Below are 14278 nucleotides of genomic sequence, written 5' to 3'. Positions count from 1 at the left end.
ATTTTGTTGAGGATTTTCACATCTAGATTCATTAGAGAGATTGGCCTGTAATTTTCCTTTTTTGTGGTGTCTTTGTTTGGCTTTGGTATTAGGGTAATGTTGGCATCATAAAATGAGTCAGGAAATGTTCCTTCTATTTCAGTTTTTTTGGAAGATTTCAAGCAAGATTGGTATTAGTTCTTTCCAGAATATTTGGTAGAATTCACCTGTGGAGCCATCTGGCCCAGGGCTCTTCTTAATTGGGAGGTTTTTAATGACTGATTCTATCTCTTTACTTGTGATTGGTTTATTGAGGTCATTGGTTTCTTCTTTATCACTGTAGGCTGCTTATGTGTTTCTAGGAATTTGTCCATTTCCTCTGAATTGTCCTTCTTGTTGGAATATAGTTTTTCAAAGTATCCTCTTATGATAGTCTTTATTTCAGTGAGATCAGTGGTGATATCCCCTTTCTCATTTCTTATTTTGTATATTTGCATCTTCTCTCTTTTTTTCTTTGTTAGTCTTCCTAAGGGTTTGTCAATCTTATTGATCTTCTCAAAGAACCAGCTCTTTGTTTTGTTTATTTTTTCTAGTGCTTTCTTATTTTCTATTTCATTTAGTTCTGCTCTGATCTTTGTTCATTCTTTCTTTCTTCTTCCTTTGGGGTTAGTTTGTTGTTTTTTTACTAATTCCTCCAATGTTGCAGTTAGTTCTTCAATTTTAGTTCTTTCTTCCTTTTTGATGTATGAATTCATGGCTATGAATTTCCCTCTCAGTTAGCTTTTGTAGTATCCCATAAGTTTTGATATGTTGTGCTATCATTTTAATTAGTTTCAAGGTAGTTAGTGATTTCTGTTGCGATTTCCTCCTTGACCCACTGTTTTTCTAAGAGTGTTTTGTTTAGCTTCTATATCTTGTTGCCAAATCTGGGTCTCTGGCCCTTGAAGATTTCCAGCTTCATTCCACTGTGGTCAGAGAAATTATTTTGTATGACTTCGATCTTTCTGAATTAATTGAGACTTTCTTTGTGGCCTAGCATGTGGTCTATCTTGGAGAATGACCCATGTGCACTTAAGAAGAATGTATATCCATCCTGCTGTATTTGGGTGTAATGTTCTGTATATGTCTATTAGGTTCAGATCCTCTTTATATATTATTCAAAGTCTTTGTTTCTTTATTGATTCTCTTTTGAGATGTTCTGTCCAATGGTGATAGTGGTGTGTTAAAGTCCCCCACTATAATTGTAGAGGTATCTATTCCTTCACTTAGTTTCTCCAGTGTCTGCCTCACATAATTGGAGGTGCCCTTGTTAGGGGCATAAATGTTTATGATTGTTCTTCTTGAAAGAGTATCCCTTTCACTAATATGTAGTATTGATCTTTGTCTCTCACAATAGTTTTGCATTTAAAGTCTATTTTGTCCAATATTAATATAGTATTGTGCTTCCTGGACATGTGCATGCTTCTCCCTCAATTGGTTAGGGAAGTTTTCAGTCTTTATTTCCTCCAACACCCCTTCTGTCACCTTTCCCTTCTCTTCTTCTTCTTGGATGCCTATAATGTGTATGTTTGTGCATTTTGCATTGCCATCCATGTCCCTAAGTCCCTTAGGGACTTAGAAAAAGATTTTTTCTATCTTTTTTTCCTATCTTTTTATCTATCCACTCTATCATATGTTTGATTTCAGATGTACTGTCTTCCACATCACTAATTCTTTCCTCTGTCTCTTCAAATCTGCTGTTATTTGCTGAGAATGTATTTTTGATTTCTTGGATTGAGCTGTTCATCCCCATCATATCCTTTATCTTTTTGTGCATGATTACAATTTCTTCTGTATGCTCTCCAAGTGTTTCTTAATATGCTTAATCTCTTTCTTCACTTCATTGAATTCATCCATAATACATATTTTGAAAACTTTATTTGTTTGGTGTTCCACTTCTCTTCCCCATTTTCAGTTTGTTCATTGGATTGGGCCATGTTTTCCTGATTATTGGTATGGTCTGTAGTTTTTTGCTGCTGTCTGGTCATCATTTTATCTTGTTGGGTTTTCAGTTGATTAGCTTCTTCATCTCATGATTTAATTACTTGTTGTTTTTGTGTGTGTGTTAAGTCTTCTCTTTGTTACTTTGTTCTTCTTATTCTATTTCCTTGTTGTTGTCTAAGTTCCCTTGAAGGAAAATATTAGGGGTAGGAAAGCAAAGGAGGTAAGAAAATAAAATATAATAGTAGTATTGATAGGGAATGTTAGCAGAAGAACCATGTGAGATCTAGGAGAATAGATATTGAACTCACGTAAGCTGTGTATAGTTATAACCATAAAACAGTGAAGTACCTATAATGAGATAGTAAACTGAATATGGGGAGGAATATAGTATGAATTAAACAGCCAGTGTGGGAAGCAGACTTGGCTCAATGGATAGAGTGCCCGCCTACTACATGGGAGGTCCATGGTTCAAACCCAGGGCCTCCTTGACCCATGTGTAGCTGGCCCACATGCAGTGCTGATGTGCACAAGGAGTGCTGTGCCATACAGGGGTGTCCCCTGTGTAGGGGAACCCCATGTGGAAGGAGTGTACCCCTTAAGGAGAGCCACCCAGTGCAAAAGAAATTTCAGCCTGCCCAGGAGTGTCACTGAACACATAGAGAGCTGACACAGCAAGATGATGCAACAAAAAGAGACACAGATTCCCAGTGCTGCTGACAAGAATAGAAGTGGACACAGAAGAACACACAGAAAATGGACACAGAGAATAGACAACTGGGGTGGGTGGGGAAGGGGAGAGAAATAAATAAAATTATATCTTTCAAAAAAAAAAAAAGGCCAATGTGGTCAGGAGAGAGGGAAAGAGAAAAGAAAGGACAGTAGTATAAAGAGTGAATGAAAGATAGAAAACAGATTAGAGGTATTAGAGATAAAAAATCAGAAATATTGGAGGCTAAACAAAGAGAGGTGGAATGTAAGAGAAACAATAAGTGATGGAGGATAGAATAATGTAAAGGCAAGGGGATAGCACTGGTAGCCAAAATCAGTACACATGGAAAAGAGGAAATTAAGGATGAGGAAGCTCAGCAAATAAGAAATGTTGCCTACAGCACCTAATACAAAAAAAGAAAAAAGAAAAAAAACGAAAAAGAAAATTGAAAAAAGCAAGCAAGAGAAAAAGAAAGAAAGAAAGAGGGGGCCTGGGGAGGTGTAAGGAGGAAAGAAAACAAGAAAACAAACCAACAAAAAGGACCAGATAAGGCCTCAGGCTAGGAAACCCTTTTTGTAATTGAATAAACTGCTTAGGAGTCTGACCTTCCCTCTATCTCCCTTCCTTATTTCCCTCTCCCAGGGCAGCAGGAAGGCTGTGTGAGGCCTCCTATAGGAAATTCAAATGGGTCCCTGGTGAATAAACTCTCCTCAGAAAATAACATCTCTTAATTTCTTGAGAGACAACACCCACCCCTTGCCAGGAACCCTAAATATGTTGGAAGCCTGCAAACATGTCCTACTATCCCTCTTCCTTAGGTGTGCCTCAGAGGGGCTAGTTAATTTTCTGACTCCACCTTCTCCCAAGCCAAGTTTCCTATCCCAGGATGTTTAGGTAAATTGGACTCTCTCAGCAGATTCACCTCTCCTCTCTTCCTAGGCTCTCCCCAAGTCAGCTGATAGGCTCCTCCAAACTCAATAAAAGAGGGGGCACCAGAAAACTGAACCTGCACTCCTTGGGCCCCTCTGCACCTCCCTCCTAAACCCTCCCACTCCTGGCATTAGTCTGCGACTGGAGGGGTAGCACAATGCCAGATTTCCAGGAGTGCAGGGCTCAGGAAACAGAATGCTGGGAGAATGTGGACTTGGGGTATGTAGGTCTGTGAAATGTTCAGGGGTTCAGGGCACAGGTTTGGGGTTCATGCATTTGGGGAAATGGGGCTTGGGAATGCTACTACATAGCTGGCAGCTCTCTGGAAGTGCTACGCCCTCAGCCCTAGGGGGAAGGGATTTATGTTCCCACAGCTTCTGAGTTCAGTGTTAGAAACACACAGTTCTACCTTGAGCAAGCATTAATTCTGCTACAGTCTCTCCAGATCAATGTCCAGACACCTCCTGCCCTGTAGGTTCCTGAAACAGCCAGCTCTAGCGGAATTCCATCACCACACAGCCGATCCTTTGCAAGAGAGATGACAGTGTACTTATTCAGATGCCATCTTGCCCTGCCTCCCCTCTTTGATCAATTTTGAGTTATTTTTGTTTATGGTGTGAGGTAGGGGTCCACCTTCATTCTTTTGAATATGGATATCGAGTTTTACTAACACCATTTGTTGAAGAGACTCTTCTTTCCCAATTGAAGATTTGACATCCTTATCAATAATCAATTGGCCAGAGATGTGAGAGTTTATTTCTGAACTATCCATTTGATGATACACACACACACACACACCTTGTCCAGTACCATGCTCCTTTGATTACTGTAGCTTTGCATTAAGTTTTATACTTAAAAATTTTCTTTTATTTTCATTGTAATAAGTTTTAAAATTGGAAACTGTGAGTCCTGTAACTTCATTCTTTTTCAAGAAGGTTTTGGCTATTTTTGGACCCTTGACCTTCTATACATATTTGATGATTAGCTTTTCCATTTCTGAAAAGAAAGCTGTTGGGATTTTGACTGGTATTTGAATCCATAAACTGCTTTGTGTAGAATTGGCATCTTAACAATACTTAGTCTTCAACTTCATGAATATGGAATGTCCTTCCATATATTTAGGTCTTCTTTGATTTCTTTTAGCAATGTTTTGTAGTTTTCCCTTTACCAGGCCTTTATATCCATTATTAAATTTCTTCCTAGATATTTGATACCTATAGTTTCTAGTATAAATGGAATTTTTCTTGATTTCTTCTTCAGATTGTTCTTTACTAGTGTATAGACACATTGCTGATTTTTTTGTATGTTGATCTTATACCCTGCTACTTTGCTGAATTCATTTGCTGAATTACTTCTAGCAGCTTTGCTGTGGATATTTTAGGATTTTCTGTATATAAGATCTTGTCATCTACAAATAGGGTAAGTTTTATTTCTTCCTTTCCAATTTAAATGCCTATTTCATTTTCTTGCCTAATTATTCTGGCTAGAATTTCCAGTACATTGTTGAATAACTGTAGTGAGTGTGGGAATCCTTGTCTTGCTTCTGATCTTAGAGGGAAAGCTTTCAGTCATTCACCATTGAGTATTATGTTATCTGTAGGCTTTTCAGATATGCACTTTATCATGTTCAGGAAGATCCCTTCTATTCCTACATTTGTGTGTGTGAATGCTGTATTAATGGAACCACTGCTGGCCTGGACTAAAGGGGCAGAAAAGGGAGAAATTGAAGGAAAAGTGACTTCAAAGGCAGAACTGTGGAATATGGACTGAAGGCATGTTTGTGAAAGGGTGTGTGTGCTCCAGAGCTTGGAGAGGGCAGGCCTTCTGCCCCATTGTTCAAGAAGAGTGAGGCTATCCCAGGCTTCAGAGAGGGTGGAGCCTGTGCCCCAGAGAATGCAAAGAGTCTGGTAATCATCCCAGTGTTAGACCTAGAGTTTGGCTACCAGCTGGATGCTTGTTGAGGGTGAAGCCAAGAATGTGGCCACTGAACAAGCCCTTGGAAGGGTGGGACTGCCTTTGAGCCCTGGGGTCAAGAAACCACCATTCTATAGATGACTAATACAAAAGTCATCTAGTCCTAGGCACTTCTTTTTTGTGAGGTTTTTGAATACTAATCAATCTCTTTACTTGCTATTGGTCTGTTGAGATCTATTTCTTCTTGAGTCAGTGTAGTTACTTTCTGTGTTTCTGGGAAGTTGTCTGTTTCATCTAAGTCATCTAACTTGTTAGTGTCCAATAGTTTATATCATCCTTTTCAATCCTTTTTATTTCTGTGGGTTTGGTGGCAATGTCTCCCCTTTCATTTCTGATTTTAGTCAATATAGTTAAGTATATATTCTTGTCAATCTAGTTAAAGGGTTGTTGATTTTATTAATCTTTTCAAAGATCCAAATTTTGGTTTACTTGGCTATCTTTATTGGTTTTTATTGTGTTTCATTTGTTTCTGTTCTGTTATTTCCTTCCTTCTGCTTGCTTTGGGTTTATTTTGTTCTTCTTTTTTCTATATCCTCTAGTTGTAGCATTAGGGCTCTGATTTGAGATATTTCTTCTTATTAATACAAGCATTTAGAGGTATAAATTTCTTTCTCAGCACTGCCTATACTGCAACCCATAGATTTTGACATGCTGCATTTTTGTTTACATTTCCCTCAAGATATTTTCTAGTTTCTCTTGGTATTTTTTCTTTGACTTATTATTTGTTTAAGGATGCATTGTTTAATTTTCACTTATTAATGAATTATCTGTTTTCCCTCTGTTATTGATTTCTGGCTTCATTACATTCTAGTGTAGAAGATACATTGTATGATTTCAATGTTTTTTAATTTATTGAGATTTGTTTTGTGACTCAACAACTGATCTATTCTGGAGAATGATTCATGAGCACTATATAAGAATGTGTGTTCTGTTACTGTTCAGTGAAGTATTCTATATATGTCTTTTAGGTCTAATTGACTTACTGTATTATTCAGGTCTTTTATTTCCTTATTGATTTTCTGAAAAGATGGTCTATCCATTATTGAAAGCATTGTTGACATTTACTACTAATGTAGAACTGTGCATTTGCCTTTCAAATCTGTCAATATTTTCTTCATATACTTGGGACTTTGCTGTTAGGTGTGTTTATATAAATGATTGTTATGTCTTCTTGTTGAATTGACCCCTTTATCAATATATAGTGACCTTCTTTGTCCCTCATAACTGTTTTTGACTTAAAGTCTATTTTATCTGATATTAGTGTAGCTGACCCTGCTCTCTTTTGGTTTATATTTGGATAGTATATTTTTCCATTCTTTTACTTTCAACCTTGTGTATTTGAATTTAAGCTGAGTCTCTTATGAACAGCGTAGAGTTGGGTCCTATCTTTTTATCCATTCTGCCAGCATCTGAATGTAAAATTTAATCCACTTACATTTAAAGTAACTACTGAAATAATTCAGGACTTTCTTCTCCCATTTTCTGTATGTTCTTTATAAATCTTACACCATTTTTGACTCTCGCTTCTTCCATTAATACCTACATTCATATTTATTTGATTTTTTTATTGTACCATTTTGAGTCCCTTCTCATTTCTTTCTGTATATCTTTTTCATGTGTTTTCTTTGAGGGTACCATAGGCTTACATTTAGCATCCTAAATCAATAACAAACACATTTGATGTAATACAACCTTTACTTTGATGGTATACACATACACCATTGTAATACCACTTTGTCTCCCCATCTTTTCTATTGCGTCTTCATATATCGTATGTCTAAAACCCATAGATGCATTTGTATTTTAGAACCCATAAGAAGTAAAAGTAGAGTTACAAACCAAAAAATACAATGCATTAGTACCGGCATTTATTAGTACACATATGGTTTACTTTACCAAGATCTTTATTTCTTTATGCTGCTTTGATCCACTGTCTAGTGCCTTTTCCTTTTAGTCTGAAGAACTCCCTTTAGCATTGCTTGTAGGGCAGGTCTAGTGATGAACTCCCTCAGCTTTTGTTTATCTGGGAATATTTTAATCTCTCCCTCATTTTTGAAACAGTCTTGTAAGATATGAAATTCTGGTTGGTAATTGTTGTCTTTCAGCACTTTAAATATTTCATTCCACTGCCTTCTTGCTTCCATGGTTTCTGATGAGACTCAGTACTTAATCTTATTGGGACTTCTTTGTATGTAACATTGCTTTTCTCTCGTGGTTTGCAGAAATCTCTCCTTGTCCTTCCAATTTGACAGTTTGATTTCTTTATGCCTGGGTATGGGTCTCATTGAGTCTATCCTGTTTGGGGTTCATCAGGATTCTTGAATGTGAATATTCATGTCTTTCATCAAATTTGATACATTTTCTGCCATTATCTTTTTGAGTATTCTTTCTGCCCTTTTCTCACTTTCTTCTCCTCTCATAATGTGTATTTTGGTACACTTAATGATGCCCCACAGGTCTCTTAGGCTCTGTTCACTTAAAAAAAAAAAGATTTATTTATTCATTTATTTCTATTTCTCCCCCTCATTGTTTTGCACTCACTGTGCTCTGTGTCCCTTCATTGTGTGTTCTTTGGGTCTGCTTGTCTTCTCTTTAGGCGGCACAGGGAACTGATCCTGTGACCTTCTGGAGTGGGAAAGAGGTGCTCAATCTTTTGCACCACCTCAGCTCCCTGGTCTGCTGTGTCTCCCATTGTCTCTTTTCTGTGTCTTTTTGTGTTCTGTCATCTTGTTGCCCCAGCTTTCTACGTGGCCAGACTCTTGCATGGGCCAGCACTCCACATGAGCCAGCTCTCTGCTTGGGCCAGCTCACTGCATGGGCTAGCCTGCCTTCACCAGGAGGCCCCAAGAATCAAATCTTGGACCTCCCATGTGGTAGATGGGAGCCCAATTACTTGAGCTACATCCATTTCCCAGCTCTGTTCACTTTTTTCATTCTTTTCTTCTTTTTCCCCTTTAATCTGAAGCATTTCAATTGTCTTGTTTGTGAGTTTGCCGATTTTTTCTTCTGCCAGCTTCAATCTGCTGTTGAAATCCTCTAGGGAATTTTTCATTATAATTGTTATGTCTTCTACTCTGGTATTTCTGTTTGGTTCCTTTCTAAAATTCCAATCTCCTTATTATGATTCTCATATTATCTCATTGAGTGTATTGAGGATCAGTTTTTTAAAGTCTTCACTTGATTTTTCCAAAGTCTGGTCTTTTTAATTGATAGTTTCTGGATTTTTATTTTATTGCTTAAGATAGGCCATCATTTCCTGTTTCTTTGGTAATTTTTTTTGTACACTGTATATTTTAATATTTTAAAGTATTAAATCTGAGATTTAGTCCCTAAGACTTCTCTTCCTTACATTTCTATCTAGCTAGTGATATGACAGCAGTTTCTTTGAGTTAGCCAACAGCTAACAAAACCAAACAAACCCATGCAGAAAATCTTTCAGTCTCTGCAAAAGGCTGTTGGTCTCCTTCAGAGTTTTTCTGTCCTATTCAAAAGATCAGCCCAAGGTGAATGTGAAGTGCAGTGTCTTATCTATCTTTTCTCAGCCTATGTTTTATACTGGGTGTGTTAGTCGGCCAAAGGGGTGCCGATGCAAAATACCAGAAATTGGTTGGTGTTCATAAAGGGTATTTATTTGGGGTAGAAGTTTACAGTTACTGGGTCATAAAGCAAAAGATACCTCCCTCACGTGTTGGAGCAAGATGGCTGCTGAACACCTGCAGGTGTTCAGGCTTCCTGTGTGCCTCTCTTCCTGGGACTTGCTCCTCTCCACAAGGCCAGCTGTAAATTATCAGGTGAATGGATCATCTGAAAGCCATTACAATACTCAAGAAACCTTATTTCAATAGCAATACTAAGTACAGAATCATATTGCAATCAGTTTATGAAAATACAGTTTGCCTTGGGGCAAAGTCCTATCTGCTCTGCAATGTCTCCTGTCTGCTCTGGAAAGTACAAAACCATTTATCTGCTCCAAATACACAAATGGACAGACAAAGGATAAACATTTCCATTATCATGAGGAGAAATTGGAAGAGAAACATGAGTCATGGGTTCTCTACAGTTCAGTAAACCTGCAGGGCATACTTCATTAGATGTCAAAGTCTGAGAGTAATTCTTAAGATGATGGTTTCTTCTCCTTGGGGCCACATGGGGACCTACCCTTTCCACAGGCTTGCCCAACAGCCATTTTCTTGGTTCACCATCATCAAGCATCTGGGTGGCAACCAAGCTCCAGACCTTACTCCCCAAGAGATTGCCACACTTTACCCAAACTTTGTGTTGGAGTCTTAGACCCTCTAGTATAGTGAAGTGAAGACAACATCCTCCTTAAGCTTTGGCATACAGGCTCAACCCTCTCAGAGGATTACTGACCTGCCCTTCCCTAATCCATGGGAGACAGGTCCACCTCTCTCAAGCCTAGGGGATGGTGACCTTAACCTCCCTAAGCCTTTGGGAATATGCTTCACCTTCTCTGTACCCTGGGGCAGCAAAATTCTCCCAAAACACTGGGCAGGAACATCCACCTTCTTCAGCTACTGGGGCAAACTCTCTCTGTACACATGGATGGGGTTCCTCTCTTGGCCCAAGATGTCTTAATTCCAGATCTCAGCTTCCATGGTTTTCCTCTTAAAGATGTTCGTCCTTCAACCTCTCCTTTCCATGTCCATTTTCATCCAAGCTGACAGTGATTTTGTTCATACAGCTCTATCAAAAAGTTTGTTGGTTTAGCATGCAGGAAGCAGGGGTCCAAGCCATCAGACAGTAAGACTTTTCACAAGTCTTTTCTGATTATTGCATTTTAAATTCTGATTTATAAATTCCAAGTTTTGTTAAGTCCTCAAATGAGGCACTATCATCTAGGGGCTTGATCTCCAGAGACTTGGAAGTTCCAGAATCAGTTTCTATTTTCTTTGTGCTCAACAGTTCAGTTCTCAGCTTATCTCTCTTGCCTAGCATTTTACTATAAGTTGCAAAGAGAAGCCACACTCCATTCTCTGTGTTTACTTTGGAAAGTTCTGCAGCTAAATGCCCAATTGCCATTTTCAAATTCTGCTTCCATAGAACACCAGGAGTTAATCTTGCTAAATTCTCTGTGATTTTAAAACATGGATCACCTTTCTTCCAGTTTCCAATAATAGTTTCATCATTTATTTCTAAGGCATCATAAAAAGTCTCTTCAGCAGTAAGAGACATTACTAATAACAGTCTCTTCAAAGAAATCTAGGACTTTTCCATCAAGCATCTCACAATTCCTCTAAAAAATACCCCTTACTCATTTATAAAACTGTTCTAGCATTTTAGTAGTTGCAAAAGCACTTCACCACTCCTCGGTACCAAATTATGTATTAGTTAGCCAAAGGGGTGCTGACGCAAAATACCAGAAGTTACTTAGTTTTTATAAAGGGTAGAAGTTTGCAGTTACCAGGTCATAAAGTGCAAGTTACCTCCCTCACCAAAGTCTATTGCCACGTGTTGGAGCAAGATGACTGTCAACACCTGCAAGGGTCTGGGCTTCCTGGGTTCCTCTCTTTCCAGGGTTTGCTTCTCTCCAGGCTCAGGTGCTTTGTTCTCTCCACAATGCCAGCTGTAGATTATCTGCCATATCTGTTTCTCTGTGTTTACTTCCCAGGTTCCAGCTCAAAAGCTCCAAACTCCCTTCTCTGTGGTGTGGTTTCTCTACTGACATGGCCCAGTCTAATTTCTGTCTCTATACATTTTCTTATCCTAGACAATTCATATAAATGTAATTATACAATATATGGTTTCACTTAGCATAATATTTTTAAAGGTAGCAGGTATCAGTATCTCATTCATTTTTATTGATGAATAATCTACAAATTGTCTATATTTATGCCAGTATCACACTCTCTTGAATATTATAGCTTTGTATTGTAGGTTTTGAAATAGGAAAGTGAAGATCCGCCAACTTTGTTCTTTTTCAAGATTATTTTGGCTATTCTGGGTCCCTTGTATTTCCAAATGAATTTTGGGGTGAGCTTGACAATTTCTGGAAAAAAAAAAAAAGAAAAAAAAAACTAATTGGGATTTTGAAAGGAATTTTATTGAATCCATAGATCAAATATGGAGTATAATCATAATGCTATTTTTTTATTGATTTTCCTTTTTTTTAATTTATTTTTTTTCCAAATTCTACTCAATTTATTCATTTTTTAAAGATATTACATTCAAAAAATATGAGATCCCCTTTCATCCCCACCACCCCCACCCCACCACTCTCCCCAAAGTAACACTCTCCCCCATCATCATGTCACATCCATTACATCTGGTGAGTACATCTCTGGGCATTGCTGCACCCATGTCCCGTGTTCCACCCCATAGCCCACACTTTCCCACGTTCCATCCAGTGGGCCATGGGAGGACATACAACATCTGGCAATTGTCCCTGGAGCACCACCCAGGACAACTCCAAGTCCCAAGAATGCCTCCACATCTCTTCTCTTCCTCCCATTCCCCGCACCCAACAGCCACCATGGCCACTTTTTCCACATCAATGCCACATTTTCTCGATTATTAACCACAATAGTTCACGAATGGAATATCATTAAGTCCACTCTGATCCTTACTGTATTCATCCTTCCTGTGGACCTTGGCTTGGTTGTGTCCATTCCACATCTATGTCAAGAGGGGGTTTAGATTCCACACGGATATTGGATGCAATCCTCCTGCTTTCAGTCGTAGGCACTCTAGGCTCCATGGTGTGGTGGTTGACATTCTTCAACTCCATGTTAGCTGAGTGGGGTAAGTCCAATAAATCAGAGTGTAGGAGCTGAACTGTGTTGAGGCTCAGGGCCTGGCTGTCATATTGTCAGTCCAGAGATTCAAATCCCCTAGATATATCTTAAGTCCCAGCACCAATTATAATTCCTCTAAAGTAGCATGAAAGGCTTGTGAAAAGAGATCCCATCTGAATCCAGCTCCATCACGCAGAAACACCAGCTCCAAAGAAGGGCCAGCTGGCATGGCAGTGAACCCCATCTGCCATGACCATAGAACCTGTGGGTCTCTTTAGCCTTCAAAAGGACCAATATCTGGGGTTGTATCTACTTTATCTGTCTCTGAGACTCTGCTTAGGTGTGCATAAGGGCAATCCTTCTGACAACCTCCAGACTCTTTTTTAGAAACTCATAGCCATATGAACTCATTTGTTTTTTCCATTTCCCCCTTACTTTAGGTCAAACAGCATTTTTAACTCCTGTTATTATATGTAGACAGGGATATTCTGCTGGTCCGCGTTGAACCTTTAATTCAAGGTCATTTTCTAGTTATGTCATCAGCTGGTACTTGGTAGTGATCCCTCGGTGCCAGGGAGGCTCATCCCCGGGTGTCATGTCCCATGCTGGGGGGAAGGCATTGCATTTACATGCTGAGTTTGGCTTCGAGACTGGCCACATTTGAGTAACACGGAGGCTCTCAGGAGGGAACTCTTAGGCACAGTGCTCCTCTAGGCCTTGTTCTTATTTCAGGCATATCGGCTCACAAGCATAGTCATTAGTATCAGGGGCTCACTGTTGGATCCTCGTTCCTTCCTGGTCCTTACCGTTGCATCTGGGGGACTGCCACTGCTCCCCTAGGGACCACGACAGAGCCCCCCCCAGCCAGGAACCCAGTACCCCTCAGCTGTCATTGTTAATTGTTTCCACTATGAGTATATCCAAACACTTCCATGCACCCTGGACACATGCCCTGTATAACTCCCTGTCAACCATATATCACTTGTCAATAACATCCCATACCAGTATTCCTCCACTGCCCTTGTTGAACCACTCTGTGATCCAAAACTTCCTGAAAAGTGAAGCCCAATATAATGTCAGGTTCCCTTACTAGTAAAATGGAATATAGCAATGAGTTTAAAGGTTAGATATAGAATACATATTGATTTGGAAAAATTCTACATCCTATCTTTTTCTTTTCTTTTTTCCTAATTATTGAGCTTCTATTCACAAGAGCCTTAGATCACAGTATTTCATATATACAATATACAGTACTCCCACACATCCACCATAAAACCTTTTCCCTTCCACAGCAATAATCTTTTAACTTATTCATATCATATTTACTGAAACTGATGTACAGACTCCAAGACAATAGCTTTCAAACAAGGTGACATCTGTGTTTACATTGTGGTCCATACTTTAGGATATACAGTTTTCTAAAATTTTTAGTTATCCTATGTTTTACATTATGGTTTACATTATTAGTCTGTCATCCCCTATATGTTTATGATGTAATATTACATGTTTTATATCCATCCTTGTGTACTCTCGTGAAACTCCTCTCTTGCCCCCACATTTACCTTGGTTCCATGCATTCTACATCCATTTCCCCCTCCCCTTGGGGCCCACAGCGACAGCCAATCTCCATTTCCTGAGGAGCCATGTCCAGAGATACTTGCAACAGTGTTCAGGGCCTGACTTGCTCAACTGCCCTAATGCCCTGGGAGCCACCCTTTCTCTCGAGAGATACAGTTCTCTCTATTTGATGGCATTAGTCCTCCCCAGGATGTGGGTCCACCCCCACTCTCACTACATGGGTCTCTACCCAATGGTACAACCCACCTGGGCAAAACGAGCATTCAGACATTCCCCAGGAGTCCGTCCCACGTCAGACCATCCCCTCCGAGCATCCTAAACAGGTAACCCTCTTAATTATATTTTGATATGGTATTCTCAGCATTTTACTCTC

Source organism: Dasypus novemcinctus, chromosome 13, assembly GCF_030445035.2.
Source record: "Dasypus novemcinctus isolate mDasNov1 chromosome 13, mDasNov1.1.hap2, whole genome shotgun sequence".
Lineage (NCBI taxonomy): Eukaryota > Metazoa > Chordata > Mammalia > Cingulata > Dasypodidae > Dasypus > Dasypus novemcinctus.
This window is presented reverse-complemented; position numbering follows the sequence as displayed.